Source organism: Heteronotia binoei, chromosome 4 (assembly GCF_032191835.1).
Source record: "Heteronotia binoei isolate CCM8104 ecotype False Entrance Well chromosome 4, APGP_CSIRO_Hbin_v1, whole genome shotgun sequence".
NCBI classification, from domain to species: Eukaryota; Metazoa; Chordata; class Lepidosauria; order Squamata; family Gekkonidae; genus Heteronotia; species Heteronotia binoei.
Window position 1 is genome coordinate 90,281,903 of NC_083226.1, and position 15,734 is coordinate 90,297,636.

Consider the following 15,734-nt stretch of genomic DNA (forward strand, 5'->3'; position numbering starts at 1 on the left):
AAATGGACCTCCTCCTGATCTCTGGACCATTTGGTGACAGTTTAGCCTTAAATCAGGCTCTTCTCTATTGGAATGTAGATTGATGCCCACATCAATGTATTGTAAGGATCTTTTCCCCATGCTTCTGTATTTCGAAATTGCCCTGTTTCCCAGGAAAGATAACATCTTTATGGTGCTTTTAAAAGACTCCAGCGCCCTTTTGCCAAATGTGGAATGCAGTTTCAGCCCCACCCCCCCCACCCCCCACAGCCAGGGCAAGCTTCTAAAGAAAGAAAGATACTTTTAAAAGGAACTATTTGCCTAAGTGTTCTATCTCACCCAGCCTCCTATATTCTTCACTATTCTACTTACATGCATTGCTGCTTATTCTGTTAATACAAATCAGATTGTCATAGCTGATATATAGGTAGTGATAGGAACTATCAGAATGAAATATCAGGATGTGCTGGAGCTGTATCTCAGTAGTGTAGCCACACAATAGTTGAATACCATTAACAGAACAGAAAAGTTACCCAAATGCATGTGTACTGCAAGATGGTTCGGCCCCTTCCCAGCCAAGCCTGCTTGCAGGCCATAGGCTGGGGGCCGTCTTTGCTCCTCCGGAAGGAGGGAGGGGCAGAAAGGATCACCCGACATACGGGTGTTTGGACGGGCGTGGAGGCGGGGCTATATAAGCCCCGGCTCCCGCCCCTACACGCAGTTTGGTTTCGGCTCTCTGTGCGAGAGCCACGTCGGTCGGCTGCTGCAGGGCTAGGCCTGGGCAGCTTGGTGGAGCTCGAGCGCTTGCGGCGGTTGGCGGCAGAGGCGCGGCGAGCTTCTAGGGTCCAGCTGGGCGTCGGGCTCTTGGCGCGGCGAGGCGCGCTTGCGGCGGCGATTGAGGGCGGCACTTCAAGGATCAGCTGTTGGGCGGCTGAGAGGCGCTGCTGCGTGGACGCGCTTGCGGCGGCTGAGTAGCGCGGCGAACGGCTCGTATATTGGAGGGTTTGGGGGGAGGCTAGAAGGCGGCGTGGAACAGCCCCAGTCAAAGGAGCCGGGGCTGCTGGCTGCATATTAGTTGTGTCCTTGTCCTGGGGTTTTTCTTCCTAGGGGGGTGGCCTGGGTTGCCCGTTGTGAAATACCCCCCCCCTTCTGTCTCCTTTTAACTGGAGGGGCTGGAGCTTGTGCCTTGGGAAGCTTCCTCTCTTCTCATTCCTCCCTTTCCTGTGTGGGTTGGTAGGTTCTAGGGGCAGTGTAACGGCTTTGTTTTGCCTGCAAAGACACCAGGTTTTTCCTGCCACGGCTATTTGATAAGTTTGGTGCTGGGTGGTGCTGGGGAGGGGTAGTTGGACTACCTCTCTGGTGGTGGCATTCATCCCCTCCTGCTGTGGGAGGGGGGTGGTGTGGAAAGGGCCCCCTGACTGGCCAGTTAGCCCTAGCTTTGCTTCATTGCTCGTCACCAGCTAGGGATGGCTCCTAAAAAGGGACAGGGCAAGTCTAAGGGCAAGCAGCCCGCCCGCCCACCTCGGGGGAGGGGCCAGCAAGGCGCCCCAGTCGAGGATCAGGACCAGAATGAGCGAGTCCGTCTCGCCATTATCAGTCAATTGGAAGCTCTGGAACAGGAGCGTGTTGCCAGAGGGGCACCCATCTGGGAGGGCCGTCGCCGGGCCACTGGCAGATCGGCCCGGCTAACTTTTGAAACCGAATTACTGGCAAGGCTGTCTGCTTTACAGGATGGGCAGCCGGAGCCCGATGCGCCGTTGGAACCTGATCAAGAGGAGGACCCAGGCGAAGGCCCATCAGGTGCGCCATCGGGTGCTGGGGCATCTGGAAGTGGTGGACCACAGCCTTCTGGAGGTCCGGGCGCCTTCCCTGGCGATGGTGGTAAGCCTATTCCTCTGCCAGTTCCCGGTTGGCCTTGGGGCCTCGCCCAGCCAACCCCTCATCTGCCGGGGCCGAGTGGGTTGGGATGGGGACCCGGGTGGGTAGGCGCCAGCGAGCAGGTGGGTTCCGCTCAGCCATGGGCTTGGGGGCAGCATACCTCCAGTTTGTTGTCAAATGCAGTTCCGGCCCCTATGGGCCAACAGGTGGGAGCTGGGGTACCGCATGCAGCCCCCCCCTCACTGCCCACACCTGGCTTTTTGCCTTGGGGTGGCCAGCAGGGGGTACAGTTGCGGGGGCCATGGCCTGCAGCTCAAGTGGGGGGGTGGTTCTACCCCCCGGATCCCTATGCCAGCATCCCCTTTCACGCTTTTCCCTACGGCGACACTTCTTTGCCGTTGGGGGATCATCTGACGTCGGCCACGCGTGAGAAAATTCTCCGCGGGGAGTACGTGGATGTTTTTGGTCTCCTGTTTAGAGAGCTCGAGAGAAAAAGTAAGGACGAGCTGGACGACAGGGACAAGGAAAAGCTAAAGCGTAGGAAGATTGACAGGTCCTGGGCAAATTGGTTGCCTGGTTTTCTGATTTACGCCGGGGTCATTGCAAGAGCGCAGCCGGCTAGGGCGGCCGCCCTCTTTCAATATGTGGACATTATCTATAGGGCTTATACGGACTTTGTCGGGGCAGCTTGGCTGCAGTATGACGAAGCCTTCCGGATGCGGGCTGCCGTCAATCCGGCAATGCCGTGGGACCAAATAAACCAGCAGCTGTGGTTGCAGCTGATGGCTCCAGCAAAACCAAATGCTGGGGATAGGTCCGACAGCGGCCACTTGGTGCAGAGATCACAGCAACAGCAGGCCACCCCAGCTGCCCGCGTTTCCGCGGGCCAGCCGGTTCAAACCCGGTTGTTGTGCTGGGAGTTCGCTTCCAAGGGGGCTTGTCCCAGAAAGCCTTGTAAATTCCGTCACGAATGTCCCCTGTGCAGCGGGCCCCACGCCTTGTCGGCCTGCAGTAGATCCAAGCCTGGAACGGGCGGTAAGCGTCCCGGAGGCGGCGGTGGCGGTGCACCGCCACCTGGAAAAGGGGCCCAGCCCCATCCGCCTTCCGGCTCTCAGTAGGTTATTGGTCGTATATCCTTGTAGGGCTGATGCTAGGTATTTACTGGACGGTTTTACGCTGGGGTTTCGGATCCCCTACAGGGGCCGTAGGGCCCCCTTCGTAGCTCCCAACCTTAAATCGGTGGTTGGACTCGAACATGTGGTTCGGGAAAAAATTGCTAAAGAATGCCAGGAAGGCAGGGTCCTTGGACCCTTTGATGTACCGCCTGTCCCCACATTGAGGGTATCCCCATTGGGGGTGGTACCCAAGAAGGCACCCGGTGAGTACAGGATTATATACCATTTGTCTTATCCCAGGGGAGCTTCGGTGAACGATGCTATCCCTGAGGAACTTTGTTCAGTCCGTTATACTTCCTTTGACCAGGCGGTCAAAGTAGTTCGCGGATGCGGGATGGGGGCGGAGTTGGCAAAATGCGACATTAAGTCTGCATTTCGCCTCTTGCCTGTACACCCCGATGATTTTGAGTTATTGGGTTTTTCCTTTGAAGGAAAATTCTACATGGACCGGGCTTTGCCGATGGGATGTTCCATCTCCTGTGCAGCGTTCGAGCGATTCAGTTCCTTTTTGGAATGGGCGCTTAGGGTTAGGACGGGGGTTAACGACACTGCGCATTACCTTGACGATTACCTTTTTGTAGGCCCCGCAGGATCGGGTCAATGCGACAGGTTGTTACGCTCCTTTCAGGGGTTGGCCCTCGAGCTTGGTGTGCCACTGGCTCACGAAAAAACCGAGGGCCCCAGCACGGTCCTTACTTTTCTAGGTATTGAACTGGACACTCTCCAGCAGACATCCCGTTTACCGGAGAATAAGGTCTCCGACCTCAGAAATCGGTTGGCCGCCTTGAAGGGGCAGCGGAAGGTTTCCCTGTTAGAATTACAGCAGTTGGTGGGCCACCTTAACTTTGCCTGCAAAGTGGTGGCCCCGGGCAGGGCCTTTTTGCGACGCTTTTGTGACGCCATGGGCCGGCTGCGCCTCCCCCATCATAGGGTCCGTGTTAATGCCGGAATGAGAGCGGATTTGGAGGTCTGGGAGGAGTTCCTTGACTCCTTCAATGGGGTTTCCTTCTGGAGGGAGGACCTTAAGATTGAGGCTGAGCTTCAAATTTCTTCGGACGCTTCCGGTGCTAGTGGTTTTGGGGTATACTTCAGGGGCCATTGGTGTGCCGAGCAATGGCCTGCTGACTGGTTGGAAAGCGGGCTCTGTAGAGACCTCACGTTTCTGGAATTTTTCCCCATCTTGGTGGCCGTTTGCCTGTGGGGTGAGCAGCTAGCCAACCATTCAGTTCTGTTTTGGTGTGATAACATGGCTGTAGTACATGTTATCAACTCCTTGACTTCAAAATCGGCTGCGGTCATGAATCTGGTTAGGTTTTTTACCCTGCGTTGCCTCCAGTTGAATGTATTATTCCTGGCTAGGCACGTACCGGGGGTTTGCAATGGCGTGGCGGATGCTCTGTCTCGCCAACAGATGGAGCGTTTCCGGCTGTTGGCCCCAGAGGCAGATTCATGTCCGGCGGAAATGCCCGCGGAACTCTGGAGGCTTGGGAGCAAGAAGCCGGTAGGGCCATTCAGATGGCGCTAGCACCTAGCACGCGGAGGGCATACGCCAGAGCGACTGCCCAGTTTGGTGAGTTTAGGGGTTCTGTAGCACTCCCGGATTCCTGGCCAATCCCAGTCGAGCACATCATGCAATTTTGCGTGCATCAAAGGGAGAGAGGCCTGGGTCTAAAAACTATACGGGGGCAATTGGCAGCGTTGGCCTTTGAAAGTAAGGCTCGGGGCCTCGCGGAGCCCACCGGAGATTTTAGGGTTAGGAAGATGCTGGAAGGGTGGGCTCGTGAGCGGGTGCGTCAGGTAGATGACAGACAGCCCATATCCCCGTCAGTCCTCCGCGGATTGTTTGGGGGTTGGTCCAGGGTTTGTTCCTCCCCATTTGAGTCGGCGTTATTCCACGCTGCCTCGTTGTTGGCCTTCTTTGGGGCCCTGCGCGTAAGTGAGCTCGTAGTGCAGTCAAAAGCTGACACGTCTGGTAGGGCGCTCCAATCCGGAGATGTAAAAATCACCAATAGTCAGCTGGTTCTGACCATTCGCAGGTCCAAGACTGATCAGAGGCAGAGGGGAACCGTCATCACGATCGGCATGTGTGCTTTGCAGGAATTATGTCCGGTCAGGGCCGTTCGCCGTTACGCCCATCTCAGGGGTGAGGCCCAAGGTCCTTTTCTCAGGCATGATGACGGTTCTCCTCTTACCAAATATCAGTTTTGGTCCGTCACAAGTAAGGCCCTGGTTCGATTGGGTCTTACTGGCGTCAAATTTGGGACGCATTCTTTCCGGATTGGGGCGGCTTCCACAGCTGCTGCTATGGGCTACACGCCCTCGGCCATTCAGCGTATCGGTCGTTGGCGCTCGGCGGCTTATAGGTCTTACGTACGCCCCCTGGTCGCCTAACAGGTAGGTGGGGGGGGTTGGTTAACTGTTGGGCACTTTGCTGACTGTTGTTTGTTTTTTCAGGTGCTGTGGCTCCGGGTGAGAGACGGCGGGTTCTCATCTGCGGGCACAGCATGGTTTTTTGGGCTGCCCATTTCTCCAGGCGGTCTCCTGTGGGCACCCAGCTGGGTCTCAGTGAATGGGCCACGGTCGAATGGCTGGGGCGTCGGGGGCTGCGCTGGCCCGGCATCATGCCACTCTTGTTCCTTGAGCGGAAGGCATTACCTCCACACATTCTTGTCGTTCACCTGGGTGGGAACGACTTGGGGCTGCTGCAGGGGAAGGCTTTGTCCCAGCAGGCGTTGGCTGACCTCCGCGAAATTCGTCGCAGGTGGCCTGGGGTCGTATTGGTATGGTCGGCAATTTTGCCGCGCAGGGTGTGGAGGTACGCCATTTCCCCGGGGGGAATCGAACGGGCCAGACGTAAGGCCAATAGGGCCATTCAGAAGGCTATGGAGGGGGGACTAGGAATATACCTCCCTCACCCGGCCATACGGGTCGATCAAGTTGACCTGTATCGGCCGGATGGTGTTCACTTATCTAATTTGGGTAACCGGGCCTTTCTGGATGAAATCCGGCAGGGGGTGCGGTTGGTTCTGGGCCACCCGGTGGGGCGCTAATGCCTAAGCAGAGGCTTGGCATTGGCGGTGGCTGGATTAGGTTTGGCCACAGGGTTTCCCAGGGGAGCACCTATGGCCTAGCACCTTCGGTGCGGTGGTCTGCAGGAACCGTAGATGGGCTAAACGGCTCAGTACGGTGATGCAGAACACAGGGAGCCTCACCTGGGTGGATCTTTCCATGGGGATTGTTCCAGCCCGGTTGGTGATGGCTGGAGGCCTGGCCGCTCAGTTACAACCCGATCACGGCGGGTTTGTGCTGGGGGCAGGGTGGCTCGCCCTTTGGACAAGGCGGGGTCCAGGTGTTGACCCCAGGGCTTGTCTGGTCTGTTTCTCTCCCCCTGCCAGTTATTGTTGTTAATGTTAATAAAGCGGCCCGGTTTTAAACCCAACAACTGTGTCTGCCTCTTCTTTCCGACTGGGGGGGCAAGGTTCGGCCCCTTCCCAGCCAAGCCTGCTTGCAGGCCATAGGCTGGGGGCCGTCTTTGCTCCTCCGGAAGGAGGGAGGGGCAGAAAGGATCACCCGACATACGGGTGTTTGGACGGGCGTGGAGGCGGGGCTATTTAAGCCCCGGCTCCCGCCCCTACACGCAGTTTGGTTTCGGCTCTCTGCCCGCCCACCCTTCCCTTTGGCAGTACAGGTGTATACCGGTCGCCTTTTGGGGCCAGGTAGGAATTTTTTCACTCCCGCACAATTGGCCTATGCTGGGGTGTTTTTCGCCTACCTTGTACTGCCTAGTAGGTTAGGTTTTGTTGTGTTCTAGTTGGTCGCAGGCTGGATTAGGTTTGGCCACAGGGTTTCCCAGGGGAGCACCTATGGCCTAGCACCTTCGGTGCGGTGGTCTGCAGGAACCGTAGATGGGCTAAACGGCTCAGTACGGTGATGCAGAACACAGGGAGCCTCACCTGGGTGGATCTTTCCATGGGGATTGTTCCAGCCCGGTTGGTGATGGCTGGAGGCCTGGCCGCTCAGTTACAACCCGATCACGGCGGGTTTGTGCTGGGGGCAGGGTGGCTCGCCCTTTGGACAAGGCGGGGTCCAGGTGTTGACCCCAGGGCTTGTCTGGTCTGTTTCTCTCCCCCTGCCAGTTATTGTTGTTAATGTTAATAAAGCGGCCCGGTTTTAAACCCAACAACTGTGTCTGCCTCTTCTTTCCGACTGGGGGGGCAATGATTTTTCTCCCTCTTTCTCACACTACTGATATGGGAAAGAAGAGGATAAAGAAAGCTGGCTGTGGGGATGTCATAGTCTAGCAAGGAAGTTAGTCATAGGCCAGAAAAGAAAAGGGTATATTATCCTTGACTGTAATCACAAACTCTTTACAGTGTTCCAGTGTGTTCGGTCATTATTACATGTAGAATAAAAAAATAAGTGATCCAACTTGTATTGCTCATCTCTTTGGCTAGGGCTGGGTTAACCACATCAGATATTAAGGCTAGGAAAACATAGAACTTTGCAGGGCTTAACATGAAGTAATCTAGCTGAAATTAATCAATCACTTAGAAGAGAGAGAGAGAGAAACAAAACAGTTCCTCCCACCCTTAAAAAGCCTGCTTTTCAGCAGAAGATCCATTTTGTTTCCATGTAACCACAGTGAATTTATGCAAGTTCAATACTGAAGTACTTCCCAACTTGCAGTTTGACAAACATAACAGCTAAAATCATGGCTGGGATTGGGGGTGATGGGATGGGATAGGGAAGAGGTAGGACTCACACTTCGAAATCCATAGAGACTAGTTTCATGTTGCTAATTTAAAAGCTCAGGCTGCACCTGTCACTTTTACAAATCAATGAGAGTGGCTAGCTTTTAATAACACAAGGCCACTCATAAAGGTTGCAAGTGTGGACTATACAGGCAAGACCTTTAGGGATGTCAGAAAAAGAACCTTGGTGACGTGCATTAACAACCACACACTCTTTTATGTCAGTTCCAATTTACTTTATCTTAAATTGTCAGCTAGCAGAACTCTCTCCCATATTAATAAGTCAAAATATGTAGCTAAGCCAGGAAAAATAAATCCTGCTGCTCTTCAAGACAGCTGGCTTGCTTAGAGGAAAGCCAAAAGGGGAAAATATGCCTCAGCCTGAGAGGAGAATGAAGAGGAAAACACAATGGGATTTTTAAGATTTCTCAGTGGGTTAGACTGATTGAAGTATCCTGCTTTGTTGTATTCAGGAGACATTCTGATAGTACCAGTGAATGTATCAGTGAATACAGTGTTGGACCTCAGAACTTGAGGTTTGTGGTATTTATACACAAACTAGGGCTGATTCGTAGGACTCTTGGGCTAATTTGAAATCTGGCCGCATTGACAATCTGGTTCAGATTCGCAGAAGCAGTCTTGCCACATGGCTGATCAATAGTATCTGAGCAACTTTTTTGCCTCAATGGATGATGGGAATGCTGGAGATCTGGGTGGGTGGCTGGCAAACCTCTTTAAATGACCAGCCCTTTTTTGTTTCTTTTCTGTAGACTTGCCAAAAAAGGCCAAAACTGAAACAAGTTTTCCCATCAACAGGTTGAAGGAGTCTCTTTGGTTTTATCCAACTTCAAGTAAATGTGTTTAGAACAGTTATGGCAGCTTTGACCAATTCAGATTAATGCCACAACTCCTGTTTATTTGTATAGATTTAGATTGCTACCTTAAATCTTTTTTTTAAATAAAATTTTGTAAATATGAAAAATTTCATTTGACTGTAGCTACTTTCAAAAAAATTCAATCGAATCAGTTCAGTGGGGTCTTTAGCCCTGGCCTTCTTCATAATCTTGTGAAAACCATTTTTTTAAGAGAGAGAGTGTTTGTGCAGGCAGGGAGGTCTTAAGTGGGCAATTTGAAACCACACGTCAAAACCTATATTATGATCAAACATATCACTAAATGCTTTTTTATGTATGAAAATCTAAGGAATAACTAAACGCATATGAGCTAAAATGGAGTTTCAGTAGATCCTGATCCCAATCCTTTTATTCTTGTATATTATTTTGAATTTTAAGACAGGAAGGCATGATTCATTATCAGTTCTAAATTAGCTAAAGTCAATTGGAGGGTACCCTGTGCCTGAGAAGAGTGATGTCTAAAAGTGGTCTATTACAACAGATCTGGCAGAGATCCCTCACAATTATGCTGTTGTAGAAGTGATTTATAAAATTGCTGTGGAAGTTTGCCCTGTGGCTGTATCTCTGGGTCTATTAAGCAAGTACAGTTTTTCTTCTTTGCAAGCATTTCTACTCTTGTTTGACCTACAGTATCTTGAGCTGACAGCTAAAACCACTTTAGCTGCTCCCTGCAGAGGATTGTACGCCTTTCCACTACTGAAAGGAGGATGGTAAAGTGTGGAACTGAGCAGAAAAGGAAGTGTGGGTTCTACTGCACACTGTCATGTAATTATCCCTGTGCAAAATCAGGATTCTTTCCCTATAATCTGCATTATTTCTACAAGGCCATTCACTGTACAGGATATTTTATAATTTTTATCTCATTTATTCTTTCAACTGAAGACAGAATTACAACCAATATAATTTTAAAGGGTACTCCCCCCCCTTTTATAACAGCCATCAGATTAACGTTTATAATGGGAAATTCCCTGCTATTTCGCCCCACCAAAAAAATCCTGTTCCCAGGTTGTTTTTGCTCACATTAAATGTATGTACTTAAATTACAGGGAGGGGTATTTTCCATTCTCCAAGCTGATTTGATTTTACCCAAACTGAGGGGATAAAACCAGTGTTTTGGGGGGGGGGCAGTCTTTTTAAAGGGAAATGGCACAGGTTCCCTCTCTGCTACTAGGCTATTTGGAAATCACAGTCACAATACTGCAAACTGCAAGAGACAACTGAATTCTTTCAAATGTTCACTAAACTACATGTAATATGGAGATTTGACTGAGAGCTACCAATTTCTCTAAGGCCTTCTACTCAGCTGTGTATTTGAACTAGCAGGTAAACCAGATTTCTATGGCTGGACAAGAATTTGAGACTGGTTAAGATACAATATGGTTGGCAGTTGCCTGAATTTACCTTGAAAGCATTAATTTACCGTAAAATACAAATTCAGTGAACCAGCTTGTTATCTTTCAGTAGAGTAGGTCATATATTCAGCTTATTTGTCCTGACTGTTGGAGGTGCTTACTTGCAAAAGCTCATGTGTCTAAAACAGTTCCTCTGCAGTCATTTTTTTGTAATATCCATATTAGCTGCCCTAAACCCGTAAGGGGAGGGCGGGATAAAAATATAAATAAATAATGAATGAATACATACATACATACATACATACATACTATTTTCAGATATTGGAGGCCAGATGTCATGAGTGATGATGTTATTGACTATGTCTACTACACTTGTGGTTGTGCCTTGTGGGGCTGAACCCTCCTGTTGAAAGGCCAGACTGCACATTGAGGAACATTTGGCTCAGAGCCACTGGCTTGTGGAGTGTTCTATTCATTGACAGAGGTCCTGTCTTGAATCACCATTTCCCTTTGAATTCAAGATGAGAGTTCAAGGAATTTTTTGCATGTTGGTCACAGATTGTTTCCTACCCTAAATCAAGCACCTGACCAAAACAAAGAGAGAATATTATCTGTAGTTCTTAGATCTTTTGCCTAGAGAGGATTGTGCTTTGTACTTCATTATTTTAGCATACGGACAGCTGGGACTCTTTTTATTTAATTCCATTCAAAGAGCTAAAAGGGCTTTCTCTGTCATCCCCCTCTATCTGTTTGTTTGTTTTTTAACTTTCTCTAGATTATACTGAGGATTTTTTTAGTATGATCATATATGAGGGAAATGGAAATAATAATTCATGCTGGTCAAGGAGCTTAAGGATGAACTTGTTTTATAACTAAGCAATATCTTCATATGGCTGAGCAAAAAGCAAGCAGCTATCAAGCCTCCGATATTCACTTTAAAAGCTCATTTCCATTTGAAAGCTGGCTTTATAAAGCCTTTCTTCCTTCCTATCCTACTTTATTAGGCAAAAAAAAAAGTCAAATTATGCTTTCATTTTTTTAAAAAAAATCATACATACTGTTATTTTTATGTGTTCAGTCTGCAGGGAAAAATGCCATAATAGCCTGAGGAAATACTTAATTATGAATGCTGCACTAACAAGTTAACAACCCTGAATCAAATACTAAGGAAGCTTTTCACTTAACAGACATTCCTCTTACTTTTACCTAGGCAGTGAGGATGCTTCAGGGTTGCCTCTTTTCCTACAGAGAAGACTAAAGATATTTTCAGGAACACAGGAAGTTCTCTAGGGATCTGTGAAACTTCAATTAATGGGGTCTATGATCATGTTTCCCAAAACCTGTAGTAACTATGTGGTAATTGAAGTACTTCTAGGAAACACTACTTCCTATCTCTTGATACTTTTAAAGGAAGCTGCCCATAAAAAAGACCTCTGCAAATGTCAAATTTATTTTAAAAAAAGAAGAAGTTCAAATAGGATTATCTAACCCTTTTTCTGTAATTTAAAGCCTTAGTAAATTCTCAAACACAGAAAGAGCACAGCTGCAAAGTTCTCACTACAGGTATCCACCAGGTAGGTTCCTTGACCAGCAGGTTCCTTCAGTGATGTTGGAGGGTCATCAAAGTTATTAATGCTATCATATGCAGAGTGGTTATAGTCTAAGCTCACTGAGGCCAATGGGTTTAGATTGCAGAAACCCTTGATAAGAATTTTTGGTAAGAGTTGTAAAGGTCAAAAGCAGTTACTGGCTGAGTTCAGATTGGAAGGTAGTGCAGTTGAAACAGCATGGGAGTCGTGTTCATTTTGGCAGGAGTCTGTTTATTCTAAGTCATCACATTTCTCACCAACTTTAACTTCTGAACATTTTTCAAAGGCAATCCTATGTAAATCAAGTTATAGTAGCCAAAAGTGGATGTCACTAAAGCACATGTGACAATGGCTAGTTTTTCTTCTACAATAGCTGCATGCAAAGCTGACAGAAACATTTCTAGCTACATTTGCCCCCCGTTTATCTGGTGACAAAGATAAATCCAGAGGTACTTCCAAATCCATGGATTCCCAAAGTCCATGCCTGATTTTTCATCTGGAGTACAGCTGGAATTAGAACAAGTTATACACCTAACTGTAGGTCAACTTTATTTCTCATTCACAGAGATTTTATCTTGTAGGAATAAGTGGCAGCTTGTTTGCCCATATCTAACCATTTGGATTGGAGACCTCCAAGGAACACCAGGGTTGTGACAAACCACTTCTGTGGCAAACCACTTCTGAATGTCTCTTGCCTTGAAAACCTTAGAGTCACCAAAAGTCAGTTGTAACTTGTTGTAAATACATACATACATATATAAATATGGAGATTTCATGCAGAATTAAGTAGAAGGAATAAAACTGAGCAGACTGTCCTCTTGTGGATCAAAAACTGGCTGAGTAATAGGAAGCAGAGAGTGAGTATAAATGGGCAGTCTTCGCAGTGGAGGACGGTAAGCAGTGGGGTGCCGCAGGGCTCGGTACTGGGTCCCATGCTCTTTAACTTGTTCATAAATGATTTAGAGTTGGGAGTGAGCAGTGAAGTGGCCAAGTTTGCGGATGACACTAAATTGTTCAGGGTGGTGAGAACCAGAGAAGATTGTGAGGAACTCCAAAGGGATCTGTTGAGGCTGGGTGAGTGGGCGTCAACGTGGCAGATGCGGTTCAATGTGGCCAAGTGCAAAGTAATGCACATTGGGGCTAAGAATCCCAGCTACAAATACAAGTTGATGGGGTGTGAACTGGCAGAGACTGACCAAGAGAGAGATCTTGGGGTCATGATAGATAACTCACTGAAAGTGTCAAGACAGTGTGCGTTTGCAATAAAAAAGGCCAACGCCATGCTGGGAATTATTAGGAAGGGAATTGAAAACAAATCAGCCAGTATCATAATGCCCCTGTATAAATCGATGGTGCGGTCTCATTTGGAGTACTGTGTGCAGTTCTGGTCGCCGCACCTCAAAAAGGATATTATAGCATTAGAGAAGGTGCAGAGAAGGGCAACTAGAATGATTAAAGGGCTGGAGCACTTTCCCTATGAAGAAAGGTTGAAACACTTGGGACTCTTTAGCTTGGAGAAACGTCGACTGCGGGGTGACATGATAGAGGTTTACAAGATAATGCATGGGATGGAGAAAGTAGAGAAAGTACTTTTCTCCCTTTCTCACAATACAAGAACTCGTGGGCATTCGATGAAATTGCTGAGCAGACAGGTTAAAACGGAGAAAAGGAAGTACTTCTTCACCCAAAGGGTGATTAACATGTGGAATTCACTGCCACAGGAGGTGGTGGCGGCCACAAGTATAGCCACCTTCAAGAGGGGTTTAGATAAAAATATGGAGCACAGGTCCATCAGTGGCTATTAGCCACAGTGTATGTGTGTATATAACATTTTTGCCACTGTGTGACACAGAGTGTTGGACTTGATGGGCCGTTGGCCTGATCCAGCATGGCTTCTCTTATGTTCTTATGTAATCAGCATATTGATGAGAAGACAATCCAAATCTATGAAAGACTTTTCCTGGCAGTTCCATAGAGATGTTAAATAGATCAGAGGCTAAAATAAGAGTGCTGGTGGGTGTTGTTGTCTGGAGACCATGGGAAGAGCAGTTGTCATCCAGCACTAGCATCCGAGATCTATTGATAAGGAATGAACTGCACTGCCATGAAACAGTGTCCCCTTGACACACACATGGTAAAGTGGTCCAGAATAAGTCAATGGCATTAAAAACCACTGAGAGATCTAGAACTAGCAGGGCTTGTTGGCTGCTCAGTTTATGCCATCCAATTTTTAAAAAACAGTTTTTGTCCTTTTCCAGACTAGAATCTAAACTCTACATGAAGAATGTCATGTACAAGTCAATTCTCCAGATCACCCTGTATTTTTTTTTTAATCACATACAGGCCCTTAACACACACACACCCCTTTGAATGCTCTAGAGAATTATCAGTTGAGGCTCAGTTATTTTATTCCTGCATTTCCTCTTTTCCCGATAGCACTGATTTCCTCATTTAAAATCTCTGAACCATGTTACAGTCAGTCATGATTATTTCTAAGTAGAGCTGACAAGTGTAGCACGAAATATATCCAAAGGCTTCAGTCACAGACATTTACTGTAGTAATGACAATTTACAAGCAATCAAAAGTTTACCAGAACAGATGCGTGAGACTATTCAGTGTATTGGTGATGATAGCCAGCTTTTTTCCACAGACTCTCTTACTTTGGTAAACATTCTTCAGAGGAAAATAACCTAGAAACACTTCAGTTAATGCAATCACACAGGGGAGGGGGAGAGTTCCCATTCTAGATGTAGATTTAAGGAGTGTACATCCCATTGCTCAAATGATCTCTGCTGCAAACTGGAGAAGTTATCAGGTTGTTGATTGCACTGCTCTCACCCCCACCCCTGTAATCTTTCTGAGGTCTATGAGCTGTTCCACTGAGTGTATTCAATTCATGATGTCTCCACTGTATTGCTTTGCCTTCATGGTAAAACAATGTAAAAATAGCTGTAAAATGAAACAAATAAAATGTTTTATTAGTTACCAGAACATTGATGAGTATCATATGCTGAAAGAGCAGGGGTCCCCTCTTTCTTGCAGTTACCATCATATATGACAACTGCCAAAACTCATTGGAATAAATTTTATTTCTTTGCCTAGTCCAGCTCATAGGGCTGTTGTGAAGATGCCACCTTGATACTCTTGGAAGAAGAATGGAATAAAAATCTGACATAGATAGTAATCCTAATGAATTATTCTATTATGAGACTTTTTAAGCTGATAAACGTCTAGTAAAGGTACAAAATAAAACATCCAATCTTCATTAGCATGAACAATAGAACTCTTAAATTTTCATGTGTTTCGGATTTGGTTTCTACAAGTTGCTTCAACTAAGCACTTAAAACGTATAAGCAGTTCAAATTACAAGGACTTGTGTTGTGGGTTTCCTCAGGGCTCAATCTTATCTCCAACGCTATTCAATCTTTATGTAAAGCTTTTAGAAGAAATTATTTTGGATTTGGAGTAGGCTGTTATCAATAACACCCAACTCCATATATTTATTTATTTATTCAAATCACCTGATGATGCTATAGAGATCCTCTCACAGTATCTAACTGCTTTTATTAAATGCATAAGGGCAAATAAGTAAAAAACGGAGTCCTGACAAGATGGAGGTAATGCTGGTTGTGCTCACCATCTTCTATGAGTTCTAGTCACTGACTCAACTAGAAGTTATACAGGATACAGCAGTATTACTAGAGAAGCTAATTAAGGCAGATGGGGGGCGGGGAGGGAAGCACTGTAGAAGCCCAGAAGATGCCCCCCCCCGCCTTGACTCAGCTGATCTGCTCCAGAGACAAATGCTATGATTAAGTCAAAGCTAGTGTCATGAAATAGCCAGACCCGGGAAACCATTCTGACCACTCTGATGAGGAACAGCTGGAAGGCAATGAGATGCTGGTTTCACCCTCAAACCCTGAGCTGACAGTCAGCTATCGTATCTCCTTCCTCCAAGACCCCCAAATCTGCAAGATCAACACTGGGGCTGGTGTAGAGGGGATTTACAGTCCAGATAAAGGTTGGCCTGTTTCCAAGCTCAACATCAGCTGTCAGTTGCAGATGAAGGAAGAACATCACCAAAGGAGATGTGAA